The following is an 11,409-nucleotide window of genomic DNA, read 5'->3' as shown; positions in this document are numbered from 1 at the left end:
CCTTCCTTAACCCTCTCCTATAGCTATTCCCTCTCCTTCCTTTCCCAGCTAGGCCTCACACATTTGCTTGTCCTCCTCACTCCACTGTCATCTGGCATCTGTCTCTGATACTCACTGACAACGCCCTCACCAAAGTCATAACTGGCACACCCAGGGCACTTTGTCTTTCTTTTATTTAACATCTCTGCAGCACTGACATTTGGCCACTTTCTCCTGCTCAAAATCCTCTTCTCTTGATGTTTCAACCTTGTTTTCTCCAAACTCTGTCCACCTCTGGTAGTTCCTTCCCTGCTCTTTCTTGGCTCTCTCCTTTGCTGGCTCTAATGGGTCAAGCAGGGTCCTTTCAGCCCCTTCTCTTCTCACTACACACTCTTTTTTGTTTGTTTGTTTGAGACGGAGTCTCACTCTGTTGCCCAGGCTGGAGTGCAGTGGCGTGATCTTGGCTCACCGCAACCTCCACCTCCCAGGTTCAAGCAATTCTCCTGCCTCAGCCTTCTGAGCAGCTGGGATTACAGGCGCCTGCCACCATGCCCGGATAATTTTTGTATTTTCAGTAAAGATGGGGTTTCGCCATGTTGAGCAGGCTGGTCTCAAACTCCTGAACCTCAGGTGATCTACCTGCCTCGACCTCCCAAAGTGCTGGGATTACAGGTGTGAGCCACTATGCCTGGCCAGGACTTTGATTTTTTATTCTGAATGAGATGAGGAAACACTGGAAAAATCTGACAAAGGTGATGTGATTTGAATAATGACTTAAAAGGATCACTCTGGCTTCTATGTTGAGAATAGACTTAGGGGTGGAAATGGTGGAACAGGGACATCAGTTAGGAGGTAGCTGCAAAACTCCAGGTAAGGAATGATAAGGCTTGGACCAGAGTGTTAGAAGTGGAGGTAGTGGCCAGGCTTAGTCGCTCACGCCTGTAATCCCAGCACTTTGGAAGGCCAAGGCGGGGGGATCACAAGGTCAGGAGTTCAAGACCAGCCTGGCAAACATGACAAAACCCTGTCTCTACTAAAAATACAAAAATTAGCTGGGCATGGTGGTGCGTGCCTGTAGTCCCAGCTACTCAGGAGGTTGAGGCAGGAGAATCCCTTGAACCCAGAAGGTGGAGGTTGCAGTGAGCCGAGATTGTGACATTGCTCTCTAGCCTGGGTGACAGAGCAACACTCTGTTTCAAAAAAACAAAAACAAAAATAAATAAAAAGTGACCACTGGATTTGACAATCTGGAGATCACACTGGCAATCTTGACAGGAGCTGTTTTCATGCAGTGGCTGGAACAAGAGCTCAGTTGAAATGTTTCTAAAGAGAGGGAAGGAGAAGTAGAAACTGGTGAGTTTTACTTCAATGAGAAGCAGAGAAACAAGCCAGTACCTAGAATGTAATGTACAGTCACAGGGGTATTTTGTTTTAAGTTGGGAGATATTACACTAGTGTCAAAGATTACAGTATTTGGGCATGGCAGGCCCAGGCACGGTAGCTCATGCCTGGAATCCCAGTGCTTCGGGAGGCTAAAGTAGGAGAAATGTTTGAAGGCAGGAGTTTGAGAGCAGCCTGGGCAACAGTCTCCACAAAAAATATTTAAAAATAACCGGGTGTATTGGTGCACACCTGCAGTCCTAGTTACTCAGGAGGCTGAGGTGGGACAGTTGTGCCACAGCACTCTAGTCTAGGGTACAGAGGAAGATCTGGAAGATCTCCTCTGCAAAATAAAAAAAAGGCTAAGTAAATTCAAGATATTTGATGGGGGTGTCACTGATCAACTCGGTGAGATGTTTCAGGAGAGGCATAAAAGTAAAAATATTTTCATGAATAATGAATGGATCATTAGACAAAATGGATCGTGTGTACAGATTTAGACGGGAAGGGGAGAAAAAAATAGGAGATAACTAGAACGTGATACAGAGTGAAGGTTTTTTGCTTTTTGAATTCTTCATGTTTCTAGGCTGTGTGGAAAGAGCTAGCTTGACAGAAAAGCCCCCAAGAATCAGGGGAAAGGGTAACTGATGGTGCAGGGACTGGTCTCAGACAAGTAAAGGGTCATTTCACCCTATGCAGGTAAGGGAAGGTAAGGAGGTAGGGATAGAATAAGGTAGGTAGAGGTCAAGGTAGGATGGCAAGGGGGGGATTTCAGGCCTGATGGTCTCTTAACTCCCTAACAAATGGCAATGAAAAGTTTCTTCTTGTAACAACAGACATTCTTGGTTTGAGGAGAATGATAAAGCTTTATCAAAGCTGCATGCCTCCCTAGGGGCACTTAGGCATGTGGCTGAAGCCACATGGCTACAGTGTCCTCAAGACCCTAAGATGGCACAGAGACAATGTCTGGAGTGTAGAAGGCCTGGGAATGTAAACATACACACAGTGGATGGATAAGGTAAGGACACTGAGGGCACAAGTATGAGAGTGGTTTAAGGGGTGCTTAAGATGATGGGGTGAAGCAGAGACATATAAAAGACGTAGTTTCTATAAGTGGGGCATTGGGGTGGCCCCAGGTAGATTTGGGGATAGAGCATGAGACTGCTAGAAGGATGGAGGCTGTGGCCAGAGTGGCACTGGATCTCAGAAGAGGGATGGATCTGAAAAGGAGATCCAGGGAGAGGGTGTGAAAGCTGATGTGGAGGAAGCAGCCACAGGATTAGAATTCATGGCATTTCTTCCCTGATGAGATTGCCTGGGATGACTGGGACTGGGTGGAGAAACAGGCCTGAGCCCACACCAAAGCAATGGAACGGGGCTTAGGATGGGTGGCGGGAGTGTGGAGCGGGAGGAGTGCGGGGCAGGAGGAGTGTGGGACGGGAGGAGTGTGGGGTGGGAGGAGTGTGGAGCGGGAGTGTGGGGTCTGGGTTGGGTATCACTTTGGGTGTGAAGGACAGGGGTTGAGGGAGTCAGAGCCTAGAGTCTGGTTTGTGGTCTGAGTGTCTTGTCTGGTACAAAGAGTTTCTAATAGAGCCTGGGATCCCTCTCAGAATAAGGAATGTGAGGGGATAAGAGGGATGCGTGGTGCAGAGATGGGCTCCTCTGTACGGGATGACAGCAGCATAGGAAGGGAATGTACCTGTGATGTGGGGAGGGAAGTCTTGGAGTTGGGGCTATGAAGAGTCTGGGCCAGGCCTGAAGTGCAGGTGGGAGGAAGCCAGAGGTGCGGGTGGGAACTTGGGGTGTGAGGTGGTGTGTGGACTCTGGGGTCCCAGGTGTGGCAGGTGTAAGGGTAAGAGGGGCAGGTTGCATGGAATGAGAAGCCCAGAGTGTGTAGACTTCAGGATCAGGAGTGTAGGGTGTGAGGAGATGGAGATGAGTTGCAAGGGGGTGAAGGACTGAGGTGAGGCATGTGAGGTGGGGAGAGTGGAGTATGGGATGTGCAGTGAGGGGAGAGGGGGAGGAGTGAGGTGGGATAAGGGTGGGGGGGGGAGGTGGCGTGAGGTGGGGTGAGCGGGGTGAGGAGAGCGGGGGAGGGTGAGGTGGGGTGAGTGATGTGAGGATGAGGGTGAGGGTGAAGGGTGAGTGAGGCTGGGTGAAGGTAAGAGTGAGCGGGGTGAGGGTGACGCGTCGGCGCCGTGAACGGTGAAGCGGGGTGAGGTGAGGGTTGAGGGAGGGGGTGAAGGCGGGGTGGCGGTGAGGTGCAGGGGTGAGGCGAGGTGAGGCGGGGTGAGCGGGTGAAGCAGGATAAGGGGTGAGGGGTAAGGGTGAGGGGTGAGGGTGAGGGTGATGAAGGTGACGGGTGAGGTGAGGGGTGAGGTGAGGTGAGGGTGAGGTGAAGGTGAGGCGGGGTGAGGGTGAGGGGTGAGTGACGCGGGTGAGGTGAGGGGTGAGGCGGGTGAGGTGAGGGGTGAGTGATGAGGCGGGTGAGGGGAGGGTGAGGCTGAGGTGAGGCGGGCGGTGAGTGAGGGGTGAGGCGGGGTGAGTGAGGTGAGGTGAGGTGAAGGCGGGGTTGAGGTGAGGTGAGGGAGGCTGAGGCGGGCTGAGGCTGAGGGGTGAGGTGAGGAGGGGTAGGTTAGGTGAGTTGAGGTGAAGGCGGGGTGAGGTGAGGGGAGGGTGAGGGGTGAGCGTGAAAGGGAGGCGGGGTGAGTGAGGGGTAGGGCGGGGTGAGGTGAGGGTGAAGGCGGGGTGAGGTGAGGGCGAGGGAGGTGAGGTGATGGGCGAGGCGGGTGAGGGGTGAGGTGGGTGAGGCGGGGTGGGCGGGGTGAAAGCAGGATGAGGGGTGAGCGGGTGAGGCGGGGTTGAGGCGGGTAAGGCGGGGTGAAGGCGGGGTGCGAGCGGGGTGAGGTGAGGGTGAGGCGGGTGAGGTTGAGGGGTGAAGCAGATGGGCGCTGGAGGGCGAGGCGGGTGAGGGGTGAGGTGAGAGTGAGCGGGGGTGAGGGGCGTTGGGGGAAGAGCACGGGGGTTGAGGGGTGAGTGGAGTCGGGTCGAAGCAAGGTCTGGTTTTGGGGTTGGTGCCGCCGCGAACGCCAGGACAGGGTCAGGCGGAGCCCAGCCCTCAGGGCGCGTCGGGAGGGCCGGGGTCCGGGGCGGCGCGGCCTCGCTCACCTCCGGCTTGGCCCGCGCTCCGGTCCTGCTCTGGCGCCCCCAGCGGCCGCTTGAGAAACAAGGCCGCGCCTCGCGAGGGATGCCCCGCCCTTTCCGTTAGCGGACCCGCCCCGGAAGTGGCCTTTCGCCCTCATTGGATGTCCTCGGGAAAAGAGGCGGGTCATCCCGTGCTGCTCCCGCCGGTCTGCGGCGTCCGAGTCTGGGACTGGCAGGTGCGGTGCTGGGGACGTCCTGAGGTTGAAGGAGAATCCTGCGGAGATGAAGAGCTTCCCGGCCTGACAGTTTTGCCCCTACCTCCTTCTTGAGCTTAAGGATTTATACGCAGGGCCCCGTTTGCCTCCCCAGTGTCCCGGACAGCGCCCGGTACCAAAGGTGCTGGTAAACATTTGAGGAGCGAACGCCTCAAATGTTCGCTCATGAGGAGCGAACGCCCAGCTAGTTCCACTGTCACAGCGACCATGTGTGGTGGACATTGTCTGGCATGTGTCTTACAGAGGAGGCAGCCCAGGCTCAGGGAGACGAGGCAGAGGTGCACGCAGGTCCATGTGGGCTGGAAAGTGCTGGGGTCTCCCGGGCGCTCCTGGTCTCCAGGCAAGAACTGGAAGCAGAGCCACTCAGCACCTAGAGGGGCAGTGACAGAAAGCTCCGGCTGAGAGGAGGCTGACCAGAGGCCAGTCTGAGCTCAGCCTTTTTTTCAGAGGGTCATGGGCACCCTACAAGGGTGGTAAGTAGGCGAGTGACAGAGCTAAAAAGGTCTCTGGCTGCCGAGGCGGGTGGCGACGGAGCCGGCCGTTGCTGTTGTTGGGCTGAGTGGTGGACAGGGTCAAAGTCATTCCAAGGTCGACTTGAGAGGGCTTGGTTATGTGGGAGGGAGGGAAGGGAGGAAGAAGGAACGGGCTGATGGCCGAGGTGATACCACTGGCAGAGGTGTGGAAGAGTGGGAGAAGCTAGCTTGGAAGGTTAACTTTGATTTTGAACACCTTGTGTTTGAGAATCCTGACAAACCTGAGACCCCCTGAATTTTCTCTCAGGGATTCTGATTCTTAACAGCCTGATTGCAGAGGAGGAAAAATGGCTGGAGTTGAGCCAGACAGTTCTGGGCAAGGAGTGAGCATTCGCCTGTTTATTGAGGAGGCTGCTGCCTGGGCCACACTCCAGCTGCCAGGTTCCTGCCCCGTTGAACCTGGTTTTCTGGCCATCCCTTTCCACCTGCGAGCTGCTCTTCATACTTCCATTTGCTTATACAGCCCGGAGTCGATTTCTGTTACAGCACCCCGGAAAAACATGAGTCAGGAATAATTTCTTTTTGTTGCCCAGGCTGGAGTGCACTGGCACAATCTCGGCTCACTGCAACCTCCGCCTCCCGGGTTCAAGTGAATCTGCTGCCTCAACCTCCCGAGTAGCTGGGATTACAAGCCCCTACCACCACGCCCGGCTAATATTTGTATTTTTAGTAGAGGGGGGTTTCAGCATGTTGGCCAGGCTGGTCTCGAACTCCTGACCTCAGGTGATCCGCCCGCCCTGGCCTCCCAAAGTACTGGGATTACAGGTGTGAGCCACTGTGCCCGGCCCAAATCAGTAATAATTCTGTTGGCTAATGAAGACAGCTTCCGGGAGAGTAGGAGAAAGGGCACAGGATTCCAGGCAGAAGGCCCATCTAGGGCAAAGGTGAGGGTGTGGCTCAGGCTGCCTCCTTTGGGGAATGGCGAGTGTGTTCTGGGCTCAAGGTTCTTGGTAAGGGACAGAGAAGACTCAGGAAAGATCAGTTGAATTAGAATGTGCGGGCTCTTGAATACCCTGCTCAGGAGCTGAAGGTGGGCTACCCTGCAGACTCCAGGCCATGAAGGCATGGGCTCTTGGGAAGCCCAGGAAGATGTCAGGCTGGTCTTTCCATGCCCTTGTGTATCTGAGACCAACTGTCACTAAATGTTTCCTTTACACCCTGGACACACAGCTAGACTCTACTTCTCAGCTTCTCTTGAAATACAAGTCTTGGCCAAGGGTGTGGAGGGAAATGCTATATATCACTTTGAGGTTGAGGCCATCAAAGCCTCCCACAAGTGGCCCTCTCTCTCCCCATGTACTTATGATGTTGATGCTCAAGGCAGCTTGAGAACTACCTGCTGAAGGCAGGGTCTCTGTCGCCAAAGGTCCTTGATTAACAGTATGGAGCAGAGCCCTCATCTCAGCCAACTGGATTTTATCTGACCAACAGTCCAACATCTATTGGGTTGAGCCATGAGGTTTCAGGATTTATGTTATGGCTGCTAGCTTTTATTAATGCAGACCTGCAGACCTATGGGACACGGGGGAACTAACTGGGGTTTGGTGGGTTGTCACCAGAGGTTTATTTATTGATTTTTAAGACAGAGCGTCACTCTGTCACCTAGGCTGGCATGCAGTGGGTCAATCATGGCTCACGGCAGCCTCAATCTCTCAGGCTCAAGTAATCCTCCCAACTCAGCCTCCTGAGTAGCTGGAGCCACAGGCAAGTGCCAGCACAACTGGCTAATTTTTTAAAAAAATGTTTGTAGAGATGGGGTCTCACTGTGCTACCCAGGCTGGTCTTGACCTCCTGGGCTCAAGACCTCCCAAAGTACAGTGATACAGGCGTGAGCTACCATGCCCAGCAGTCACCAGAGGTTTATACCCTGGTTTACCACTGTTGTTCCTCATCTCACTATTTTAAGCCAGAACAAATCAGATAAAAGAACTTTAATGCAGAATTTTGATGTTAATTAAAAGCTAGCTTGTTGGAAACTCTGTTCACTGCTATCTCAGGAGGGGGGGAGCTGATATCCCCAGAAGCCTACCAAAATGCAGGCACTTTCCCAGGGGAGGCTTACTGGCACCCGAACAGGTAGAGGTCTCTGGAAATACTTTTGGAAGCTGAAGAATGCTCTGATATGGAATGTAACATTTTGAGGGCAGAGGTGTATTTTTTTTTTTTTTTTTTTNTTTTTTTTTTTGAGATGGAGTTTCGCTCTGCCAGGCTGGAGTGCAGTGGTGCCATCTCAGCTCACTGCAACCTCCGTCTCCCAGGTTCAAGCGATTGTCCTGCTTCAGCCTCCCGAGTAGCTGGGACTACAGTCACGTGCCACTACACCCAGCTAATTTTTGTATTTTTAGTAGAAGCAGGGTTTTACTGTGTTAGCTGGGATGGTCTCAATCTCCTGACCTCATGATCTGCCTGCCTTGGCCTCCCAAAGTGCTGGGATTACAGGTGTGAGCCACCACGCCTGGCCCCAAGAGGCGTACTCTCATAAACTCATGAAGACTTGAAGGAGGTGAGGAGTCTCTGCTCTGGGAATCCTCTCATGTGCTTTCTTTTTTTTTTTTTTGAGACGGAGTCTCGCTCTGCCACCCAGGCTGGAGTGCAGTGGCCGGATCTCAGCTCACTGCAAGCTCCGCCTCCCGGGTTTACGCCATTCTCCTGCCTCAGCCTCCCGAGTAGCTGGGACTACAGGCGCCCACCACCTTGCCCGGCTAGTTTTTTGTATTTTTTTTTTTTTTAAGTAGAGACGGGGTTTCACCGTGTTAGCCAGGATGGTCTCAATCTCCTGACCTCGTGATCCACCCGCCTCGGCCTCCCAAAGTGCTGGGATTACAGGCTTGAGCCACTGCGCCCGGCCCTCATGTGCTTTCAAGGTTTTAACTGTCTTCAAAACTGTTAGAAGGAGCCCAGATCTCTCCTTAGCTTTTAATTGATATTTTCAAGAGTCTGAGACATTTTCACAGCTATTTGTTATAGGCAGGTCAAATTCAACATTTAAAGATCGAATTTAATCACCCCATCACCCAAAATAGAAAATATGAGTTATCTTTGATTAGACTTGTCAGTTCTACATTTGACATTCCAAGCTCCTTCATTCTACTTTCCTACGGCGCTGCCTTAGTTTAAGCCACTCATTTCTTCCAGCTCCACCACTACCGGGAGCACTACTCCAACGGGTCTCCTTGCTTCCACCATCACTGCGTCCTACTTTGTTCTAACACCACCCTGGTTAGCCAGTGATCCCTTAAAATTAGGACAGATTATGTCACCCTCCGCTCAAAGCCCAACAGCTTCCCCTGTCATTCAGAAAATCCAGAATCTGGCCTATGAGGCCCTTGTCACCCCGATCTAGCTGCCCCTCTTGCTCTTCCCATCCCTGACTCCACACTAGCCACATCCTTCATCACAGCAAACACCGCCCTCAAAGCCTTGGGTCTTGCTGTCCCTTCAGCCAGGAATACTCTGCCCTTAGGGATGGCACGTGAGGGACATGAGGGATATGACTTGCTCATCTCCTTCAGGCCTGTGGTCAAAGGACTCCGATCAGGAAGGCTTGCTTTGCCACTGCCTGAAATGGCCACCCACCCTCCTTTTGTTTCTTCACTCATTTTCCTCTTAGCGTATTATTTTTTTTTAAATATAGAAAACCTAGGTTTATTCATTAAGCTATTACAAAAGCAAAACAAGTACTATTTGGAGTACTTTGAGGATTTCACCCCAGATTCACTGGTTCTGTTACAGAAATGAATCTAAAAGTTTGGAAATTAAAAGGATGTCAGCTAAGAGGTTGTAACAGAGCAGCAGGGAAACACTTCCCAGCTCCTGTGCCTTTTCACCGTATAGGTCGGCGACTGGCTTACAGAAGACGCACACAGTGAAGGCAGGAATTACAGGCCTACTCAGGGTACCTAGATGCAGAAAGTTTTGGGGTGAATAATAAACTACAAATACCCTCTTCGTTAAGTTAATTCACCTTTGTTAATAAAGGTCATAGTATCTATCTTCTGCTGGTGACAACTTGTTGTCTCAGTGTGATCTGTCTCAAGAAATAACTGGTTCAGGCTGGGTTTTGGAAAAGGAAAAAGACTTTCATTAACTTTGCCCCAGAGTGGAAGAGGCACCAAGTTCTCTCCTACAGTTAGGAGCAGAATCTTTTTTTTGAGACAGAGTTTCTCTCTTATTGCCCACGCTAGAGTGCAGTGGCGTGGCCTTGGCTCACCGCAACCTCCGCCTCCTGGGTTCAAGCGATTCTCTTGCCTCGGCCTCCCAAGTAGCTGGGATTACAGGCATGCACCACCACGCCCGGCTAATTTTTGTGTTTTGTAGTAGAGACGGGGTTTCTCCACGTTGGTCAGGCTGGTCTCGAACTCCTGACCTCAGGTGATTCGCCCGCCTCGGCCTCCCAAAGTGCTGAGATTACAGGCGTGAGCCACCTCGCCCGGCCAGGAGCAGAATCTTAAACTGCATAAATCATGTTCAGTGATCAACATCTGCTCCCTCACGCTGTCCAGCAACTGTTGGTGTGGTATCGACCTCCGTCCCATCTTCATCATCTTATTGAATCTTCCGTCCTGACTCCAGCCATATTACACTGGCTGTTCCAGTGTAATATGGAATTATTGTCATCTAATTTACTACGTAATTTACACATTCTTCTTAGTAATTGTCTGTCTCCTTTACGAGACTAAGCCACAGAAGCAGGGACTGTTTGCCAGTTTTGTTCGCTGCTGAATCGCAGTGCACACTGTAGGCCCTCAGTAAGCACAGTCGTGTTCTTCTGGTCAGCAGTGGGCCGCATATACCACAGTGGTCCCATACGATTATAATGGAGCTAAAAAGTTCATATTGGCTGGGCGCGGTGGGTCACGCCTGTAATCCCAGCACTTTGGGGGGGCCGAGGCAGGTGGATCATGAGGTCAGGAGATCGAGACCATCCTGGCTAACATGGTGAATTCCCATCTGTACCGAAAATACAAAAAATTAGCCGGGCGTGGTGGCGGGTGCCTGTAGTCCCAGCTACTCGGGAGGCTGAGGCAGGAGAATGGCGTGAACCCGGGAGGTGGAGCTTGCAGTGAGGTGAGATCATGCCACTGCACTCCAGCCGGGCGACAGAGCGAGACAATGTCTCAAACAAAACAACACAACACAAAAAAGGGAGTGACATTGGTGGCAGAGATTATGGGGTCAAAATTCTGCCTGCTCCAGCCTCCAACTGCTTGGGATGATTGAAAGGGTGAAAATGCCCTGCCTCTATCCCGTCCCCTATCATTGAGAAGCGCTGGTATTAGACATTTAAATACATGGTCCCTGCTCCTGCACTAATGCACTGGGTGGTGGGAATGCTCCTCCTAGCAACCCTCTAAGGGAGGTAGCATGGTCTCCCCATCTTCCAGATGTGCACACCAAGATCCCAGCCATCAGGGAACATAGGTGGCAGAGCCAAGATGTGAACCTCTGTCTCAGCTTCACATAAAGGCTTGTCATCTCACCATTGGCCCAAATCCAGGGCTCCTGAATCGTTTGGAAATTTAGTTCTTCTGGGAGGCACGCACCATGTACCAGCAATATACATGTGATGCAGTTTCTCTCGCTTAATTCTGTCGTGGCACATAGGTGTTAATGGGAGTCCCCAGAGGATGACTGACATGTGTGTATTTTCTGGTTGTGCTGTTTGTTCGTCTTTCTTATTTGGAGGTGGCTAGGAATGCATATGACGGCCACTCTTGGGTACCGTTGCTTCTGCAGGACACCTCAGCTGATTCTCAAGCACCTTCCCGTGGTGGAAACTTCATGGGGCTCTTTGAAAAATAGAGCGCCGGGCACGGTGGCTCAAGCCTGTAATCCCAGCATTTTGGGAGGCTGAGACGGGCGGATCACGAGGTCAGGAGATCGAGACCATCTTGGCTAACATGGTGAAACCCCGTTTCTACTAAAAATACAAAAAATTAGCCGGGTGCAGTGGTGGGCGCCTGTAGTCCCAGCTACACGGGAGGCTGAGGAAGGAGAATGGCATGAACCCGGGAGGTGGAGCTTGCAGTGAGCAGAGATTGTGCCACTGGACTCTAGCCTGGGAGACAGAGCGAGACTCCCATCTCAAAAAAAAAAAA

At 52.2% G+C, this 11,409-nt stretch overlaps 1 protein-coding gene across 2 annotated transcripts in view; it reads right to left on the bottom strand.

The window, feature by feature from the left end:
* Positions 1 to 4,638, bottom strand: part of SYCE3 (synaptonemal complex central element protein 3) — an 18,197-nt gene extending 13,559 nt beyond the window's left edge. The window contains exon 1 of one of the 2 annotated variants that reach the window (XM_017888120.1): positions 4,528 to 4,638. The gene's annotated coding sequence lies outside the window, so the exon portion shown is untranslated. Of the gene's footprint in view, positions 1 to 3,058; positions 3,308 to 4,527 lie in introns of those variants that run through there. The other variant, XM_017888121.1, reaches the window with a different exon arrangement.
* Between the last annotated feature and the right edge of the window lie 6,771 nt (positions 4,639 to 11,409).

The sequence above is a fragment of the Rhinopithecus bieti genome, unplaced genomic scaffold (genome assembly GCF_001698545.2).
Source record: "Rhinopithecus bieti isolate Rb0 unplaced genomic scaffold, ASM169854v2 scaffold_17174, whole genome shotgun sequence".
NCBI lineage: Eukaryota > Metazoa > Chordata > Mammalia > Primates > Cercopithecidae > Rhinopithecus > Rhinopithecus bieti.
The sequence above is the reverse complement of the archived record's forward strand: the minus strand, read 5'-3'. Positions and strand labels throughout refer to the sequence as shown.